The sequence below is a fragment of the Halichoerus grypus genome, chromosome 5 (assembly GCF_964656455.1).
Source record: "Halichoerus grypus chromosome 5, mHalGry1.hap1.1, whole genome shotgun sequence".
NCBI lineage: Eukaryota > Metazoa > Chordata > Mammalia > Carnivora > Phocidae > Halichoerus > Halichoerus grypus.
Window position 1 is genome coordinate 45,746,718 of NC_135716.1, and position 6,626 is coordinate 45,753,343.

Genomic DNA, 6,626 nt, shown 5'->3' on the forward strand with positions numbered 1-6,626 from the left:
ATCTGTCCTGTATACTTCACTCTTTCGTGATATTTATCCCTGTTTCTTCCTTTGTTTCACTTCCTTTCACTTTAGTAATGAAAATGACTATTTTTCTCTTTATACAACATAGACTTCTCTTGCTTTTGTAAAAATACCTTAAGGTCTTATACCCCAGATACCTCATGCTGAATAGTCAAGTGTGGAGTACCGAGTTTATTTACAGCTGGCCAAATCTTTACTGCTCTTATTTTCTTACTCTTGTCTTAGCTAATGACTCATGGAAAAGGCTATATTTAAACTGACCATCTACAAAAGAAATAGGTGAATATAACAAAACTTCCATATGTTACAAAACTCAAAAGCTACAAGGCAGAAATTTAATCAATTCTCAGTCCAGGTTCATAAATGACAAACATAAATGTTAAAATGGCAAAAATATAGAGTTCTGTATCTCCTAGTTCATTGTTCTCACTCAACAAATTAAACCTACCAATGTGAAAATGCCAAATGCCCATTGAACCATTTCCAAGTTAATAACATTCTGTATGAATCCATTTGGATTTTTCCCCCAATCTGGCACATTTAATATCATTTCAAACCCCGTTGGTTTGATTGTAAATGAAATGCAGTGGCATTTCCAGGGTGCAGACTCCACAAAATGGATCCAATTACCAAATTTGCAAAAAGTGTTTCAGCATGAAATAACTTGACTTTGCCCACCATAATATTGCAAATGGATTTAAAATGAGGGAGATGATTTTTGTGTGTGTGAGCCCATGCATCTTTTCTTTAATTTTCAAGTTATTTGTTCTAGGTTTTTGTAGCCAGGTTTGTGTCAAATGACCATGAATGGAAAGTATAAAAAGTGATTCATCATGTCTTACATATACAAAAATTTCAGACTGTAAATAGTTTACTTTGATAAGTATTTCCAAGTTATGTTCTGTGTAACACTACTTCCATAAGGTATTTGTAGATACTTAATGAGGAAAAAAAAAGTTTATTTGGAGTAATGAGTTAGGGAGATGTTGCACATATTTCTCTCTTGAAAATCCACTCTGTACTTTAGTATACTAAGGACTTTGGTGATTTCTACAGGCAAGAAACACTTGCTGAGATAGATCTTCCTAAGATGTTTTTTGACTATTATTTTTTTAAATCACCTTTCAGTCCAATTCCTAAAAACAGAGAATAGGAAAGTAGTTGTCAGGAGCTTGGAAGTGGGAGAAATAGGGATAGGTTGATAAAAGTGTACAAACTTTTACATAGAAGGTGAATAAGGTCTGAAGATCTAAGGTGACTATAGCTGCCAACACTGTATTGTATAATTGAAATTTGCTAAGAGAATAGAACTTAAATGTTCTTACCAAAAAGAAAAGGTAAGTATGTGAGTGTTAATTCAATCAGGGGGAATCCTTTTCACAATGTATACATATATCAAATCATCATGATATATGTATACAATGTATACATATATCAAAATTATATAATTTTAAATATATTAGTTTTGTCCATTATACCTCAATAAATCTGGGGAGAAAATCAGAACCTTTTAGTTCTTATGAATCAAACGCAATCAAGAAAATAGAAACCACTGTAAGTATTTCAAAGGAAGGTAGTTTCCTACAGAGAAATTCTTGCACAGGTGATAGAGAAGCTAATAAGTCTAACATGGGACAGTAAGGCAATCCAGAAGTTAGTAATACCAGAAAGCTAGTATCACCTCTAGGTGGGTGTAATCATGGGAGTCAGGATTTGGGGTCACCAGATAAAATCCAGAAACCAGGTTGACCTGCCTGGAGACCTGGGATCACGAAGAGAATGTCTGTCCTATGAAAGCCGGCACTACAGAAAAGTTCCAGTTGTTGCTGGAATTGCTACTCTTCAGAGCTAGCAGGCTCGAAGTATTCTGGTCTCTCCCTTTTTAGCACTTTCCAATCTTTACTAGATCTCCAATGGTACATCACAACCAGAAACCCGTTGGCAAGGATGTCTGGGAAATACAGTTCTTTGTGTTACAGAGTAGATTATGAGAAGGACAGGGGGTGAATCTGAAAGAAAACAGGCAAGGGACTAACATGTGGAGTTTGGGAATCCCAGCTGGAAAATACTGACTTAGGTTGTTCCAATCATTAGTTGGTAATGTAAACAATTTCCTATTAAGATGTTTAAGAATTATAATTCTATTGAGTAAATTTCATGAGCAAGGCACAACCAATTTTCTTATTTTGTTGGTTATATATTTATATTTATGTATATTAGGGTTCTCCAGAGAAATGGAACTAATTGGATATAGCTATCTATCCATATCTCTAGCTATCCCCCTTCTCTGTTTTTCTCTCTCTCTCAAATCTCTCTCTTTCATATCTCTCTCTATCCATCTATTGAGAGAATGAGATATATTATAGGGAATTGGCTTATAGTGTTAGGAGGCTGAGAAATCTCACTGCCTGCTCTGTGCAAGCTAGAGATCCAGGAAAGCCTGAGGTGTACTTCCAACACTGGAGAGCTGAGGGTATAGATTCCAGTCTGAATCTGAAAGCCTGAAAACCAAGAGTTTTAAAGGCAGGAGATCAATGTTCCAAACTCGAATAGGCAGAGAGTGAATTCAGCCTTCCTCCACCTTGTTTTGTCTGTTCAGGCCCTGAATGAATTCAATAATGCCCACCCACACTGAGGTGGGCCATTTGCTTTACTCAGTTCACCAATTAAAGGCTAATCTCTTCTGGGCCGCTTGGGTGGCTCAGAAAGTTGAGCATCCGGCTCTTGATTTTGGCTTAGGTCATGATCTCAGGGTTGTAAGATCAAGCCCTAAGTGGGGCTCCATGCTCATCAGGGAGTCTGCTGCTCTCTGCCCCCCTTCTGCCCCTCCCCCTTGCTTGCACACATTTGCGCACACTCTCTCTCAAAAAAAAAAAAAAAAAAAAAAACAACAATCTATTTTGGAAACACTTTCACAGACACACCCAGGAAGGATGTTTAACCAGGTATCTGGGCATCCTGTGGCTGATACATGAAATTAACCACTACAGTGTCACATTCATTTGAAAATAACGCTTAATGGGGACTCTTGAAGTTAGGATAAAGCTTATCAGAATCAACTGAAAAAGAATAGTTTATTTTTGTGCCATTTTGGAAAACTTTCTGGCTAACCGAAATAGGAAGTTTATTCTTTTGGTTGCCATTTCCTGAAGCTCAGTTACCTGATAATGGAGAGTAATGCTCGTCTGAGCAGTGGTTGTTTACACGTGTGCCTCTCTAACTGCTTGTCCAGCACGTATAGTTTTTCCCTTGGATCCAAATTATAGCCAGATGGACAGTTATGTCTACCTGGTTCAAGTATCTCTGATTTATAATACCTGAAATTGCATGATAATTTAAACTAATGGTAGCAACGCTCAGAATTAGATGAGGGAAACTGAACAATATTATTGATAAATTACATACAGATTCACTTAACAAGCAACTTAGACACTTGGAGCCATTAGCAATATGGAGGCCATCTGTGTGATCTTGTTTACATTCCAGTCTCTTCTCACCAGGGATTTGGAAACACTCTTCTCCTTCCTTAGTCTTAGGTATCTTTTCCTTCAGTGCCATCTAACCTCTGACGTTTACTGAAAACTTACTATATTCCAGGCCCTAAACATTCCAAAACTTTTATATTTTTAATTCTTTTTAAAACCCTTGAGGTAAGAATTATTATCCCTTGTTCACAGACCAAGAAAATCAGGCTCAAAGCAGTTGTGTTACAGCACAATAATAAAAGATCTTGTATTTGAACCCACCCCCTTTTATACTGCGTTAAGTGTTAAATCACTGTAGGGGCTCTCAAAAATCCTCTTCCTGTTACTGATATGTTTTAACCCTTCATTCATTTACTCATTGGAAAAGCAAATTATTAAGTGCCCACTCTGTGCCAGTCTTGCTGAATTTACAATGACTTTCATTTTGCAGATACTCAAGTTTTGGTTCTTTTTTACTATCTGCTATGGACTTTAAGACTTTGTTTATTTAGGGGGAACATTTTTAGGTTCACAGCAAAATTAGGAGGGTACAAAGATTTTGCAGAGATTTCTCACTGCCTTTACAGATATATATATACACATACATATGCATATATATATATATGCAGATAACCTCCCCCATTATCAACATCCTCCGACAGTGGTATATTTGTTAGACTAGATGAACCTACATTGATACATCATAGTCAGTTAGTTTACATTAAGGTTCCCTCTGTTATACATTCTGTGGGTTTGGGCAAATATGAGATGATATGTATCCATCCTAATAGTGTCATACAAAGTAGTTTCGCTGCCCCAAAAGGTCTCCATGTGCCATCTATTCATCTCTCTGCCCCATCTCTAATGCTTTGAACTTAAGAACATATGCATGTTACAATATCTAGTGCTGTGTTTGTTTTCCTTTAGAGTCCATTTCTTTTGCTGCATTTGCATGTTATCCTTAAATATATACTTTCTATGACCATCTATCTGTTCCCCTCCCAAAATGTAAGCAACCAACTTAACACCCAATCACTCAATAATGGAGCTTAGATTTCCCAATCCTCTATAAAATTTTAAGTCTCAAGGCTTCAGGATAAGTACTCTCACTAGTCACATGTTTCTTGTTTAGCTATTTTTGACCAACATGGCTGGACTAGCTATATAATTGAAGTGGCAGATAGTGATCACTCTAGCCTCATAGGCATTAGGTGCTTAAGCTGATGATTTAAGCTTTCAAAACTTACGGTCTTCCACTGTCTGCACTGATTGTGTCCTTCTAGGATATCTATCTGTCCTAGGTATTTTCTGCATGTTACCTGATTTTATACTTCAGGCAGTAATCTAATGTAGATATTATTATGATTTCCATCTCATAATGAGGAAAGGGAAGTATTCTTGTTGCTAGTATATAATGAAGTGTCTTTCATTTGCTCAGTTTAAAAACCTTACGATAAACCTTAAGTCCTCTCCTTCACATGTCCAATCCAATGGCAGATCCTACTGTTGCTACTTTCCAAATAAATCTAAATAGTTCTCCTCATCTTCACACCTACCTCTGTGTTCCAAACTGCTATTACTTCTCTCCTGGAGTCTGAAGTAGTCTCCTAACCAGTATTTTTGCTTCTGCCCACTTCCCTCACAACTCTCCTCAAGCTATACCATCAATTCCAGCTCTTCACTCTACATTTACACAGTAATCTTTAATAAATATAAGTCAGACCATATCATTTCTCTATTCAGACTCTGCAATGCTTCAGTGACTCTCTCAAAGGAAGAGCCAAAGTCCCAATAGTGGCTTACACTGTAGCACATGACTTGTCTCCATGTAACTGTATGGCTTCCGTTCCTTCCATTACCACCCTTCCCTTTGCTCACTCCTTGGTAACCACATTGGCCTCCTAACAGTTCTCTGAATTCACCAAACTAACCAGCCTTTAAACTTGTTCCTTCTGCCTCTTACGAACTTGTCTGCAATGCTACGTAATAACATGATTACATGTCTTACATGATAACGTGATTAATTTTGGTGGTGGGAGGCAGTAGAAACAGACTTAATCTTAATATATATAGTTACAAATTTAAAAGTATATTTAGTGGTGATTCAAATTATTTTTTGCATATTTTATATATTTACAATATAAGAAAGCTATGAAATAATTTATGCATGACACTAGCAGTCACATAAACACATGAAAGTTTATACAGATGAAATGAGCCACTTCCCCCAAAATTGAAACTATATGAACATCACAAAGGTGGTGTCTTATTAAATTGCTTAATGAACTATGCATATAATGTATAATTGAAATGCACATGACAGTGGTTGTTGACTTTGACTGCATAGAATCACCTGGGGAGAGATTAAAAGATACCAGTACCCAGACAGTGCCCCAGACAAATTAAATATGCATTTCTGGGAGTGAGGCTGAACTACCAGTTTTTATTTAGGGTTGAGTCCTATATTCAGCCAAGGTTCAGAACCACTGATATAAGAGGAAAAAGCTAGAGATGGGGTGAGCGGGGATGGAAAGGAGGAACTTAACTAGAGCATAAATGGTGATTAGGAGTTAGTGTTGAAAAGATCAAGAAAAGAGTAGAGAAAGAGATTACGATGCAAAAAGAAAAAAAAAGATTTGTTTTGGGCCTCATGGGATGACCTATTTGATCACAGTGCATAACTTGTGTAAGAGAGACCTGGGGAGCTAGTGATTACAAAACACATCGAATGCCAAAATAAGGAGCCCCAAAATCAACCTAGGGATAACTGAGGAATAATTTGATTGCACTGACTTCTGGTGGGTAGGGTAGGATGATATAAGGGTGAGAAAATGCATCTGAGATAAAATAGGAATTGGCTGCAATTGTCCTAATATGGATAGTAAAGATCTGAGTGAGAGCAGAGAAAATCAAAATGAATGATTGTGCAATAACTAACTAAGATGAAAATGTCAAATCTCCACTTTACTCCCAGCTAGGTAGACACAGTCTAAGAATAACTTGCAGATAAATATCTCATTTGCAAGGCAAGCTCTCTGCATCTCAGTCTTAAAAGCTATATGGGCCCCCTTAGAGTCAACATCATAGTACATCACCTAGGGAAATGAAGATTTGGCAATTAAACAGTGGGTAGTCCAA